This window comes from Xiphophorus maculatus, chromosome 12 (genome assembly GCF_002775205.1).
Source record: "Xiphophorus maculatus strain JP 163 A chromosome 12, X_maculatus-5.0-male, whole genome shotgun sequence".
Lineage (NCBI taxonomy): Eukaryota > Metazoa > Chordata > Actinopteri > Cyprinodontiformes > Poeciliidae > Xiphophorus > Xiphophorus maculatus.
The window spans coordinates 9,961,508-9,963,213 of NC_036454.1; positions in this window are offsets into that span (position 1 = coordinate 9,961,508).

Below are 1,706 nucleotides of genomic sequence, written 5' to 3' on the forward strand. Positions count from 1 at the left end.
CTTAGTCTCAACTTTTTTACAAATCTCAGTCATTTAAATTTTTTTTATCCTGTAGAAGATTTAGTATTTCCTCACTGAATCCTTTTTTCTTCCTCATAGACATTTTGTGGCTCTCACTGTAATTGAAACTGTCCTGCTGCCAGGGCAACAAAAGACCCATTACAGTAGGGGACCAATTTAAAAAAAATAAAAAAATTATAATCATCAGTTCTCCCAGTTTCCTGCAATTAGCTCAGCTTTGGTTTTCGCACAACCAAAGGTCACTAAACCTGCAGCACTTTGTTGTGATCGGCACTGAGACGCGCGTTTCCATCCCATCAGCAAGACAAAAACAAATTGTTCATCTCACCGCCAGCAAATACTGGAGATTTTACATGTGTAAACTAAAACTGACTGAGCTGTGTTGTTTGGGTGTTTTAGTCTTTCACATTTACAATTATTTTTTTTTCATTCATTTTATCCATACCTATTATAAGCTAACAACCCATGCATTTCAGACAGTTTGGCTTCATCCACATAGCCTGAACCTGCTGCGTTTCTCATTTCTTACTTGTTTCCCAAAAAAGCTTGTCTGGTTTTTAAAAATTGTGATAGTTACACTTCTTTTTAGGACATGTCTGAGTTTATTCGGTTGGTGGTAATCACTGGCTTCGTCTTCTCCATGACTCTGTGGAACTCTTTACACAAAGTCCTATATTTTATCCTTTAAATGATTACAAAATATTTTTCTTTTATGACAGAAGGAAATATTTCAGAGCTATATGCTTTAATAGGACCTGGAACTCATAAAAGAGAAACCAAACCTCAAATTTAAATTTAATTAAACTGCTTTTTATTTAGATTTGTGACTTTTACGAATTTAATAATTTTGTACAAACAAGAAATTGTATGTGGTATAAACCAGGTTCTGCAAATTAAACCCCAATCACTAGTAGGTTTTTTTTAACGTATAAAACGCCTTATTTCTTGTACTCATGAATCATTTCTTGATTTTCTTCGTTTTAGTGAAGAAACATCAAACATCTACTTTATTTTTTTGTTTTAATTATATGACAGTCAAACTTGTTGAATTTTTCCAAATCAAAGCACTGATCTTACCTCAATCTCACAACTGGCAAAGCAACGTTGTTTCTTTTTATGAAATACCTTTTTTCTTGTTTTTTTTTTCATTCCCACAGGAGTAGAGATGAAATAGAAAAACATTACTGGTGAGACCACCCAACATTATGGAGCTATTTAGAGTTGCCTTGTGTGTTTAGAAATGCTGATTACCTAAAAGAAAAATTATACACCAACAGATAAAACTGCTAATTGGAATAGTTTGAAGCAAATCTGTTGTGAATATTTTAAATATATTTGTATAATATATCATAACATAGATGTGTTTGGTGAACTACATTGTGGTGGCTGGTTGTCTGGGTCCTGTGTGGTGTAGGAGCCTGGTAGCTGCACTGGTTTCCTATTTATGGCATGTGGCGTGCTTGTACTCTCATGAATTCTACATCATCATCATCAATTTTACAAACCTCAAAATACCCAGACCAGGCTTCAGTACTTATCAGTAATCATCTTAACACTCTTGGGAGACACTATGTCCCTGTGCCGCGCCGTGCACATCAAGTTTTGATACATTTCTGGCACATGGATATTATCATGCAACTGTGAAATGGGAAACGTGGCTGTGGAGAAGTACACACACCTCCAAA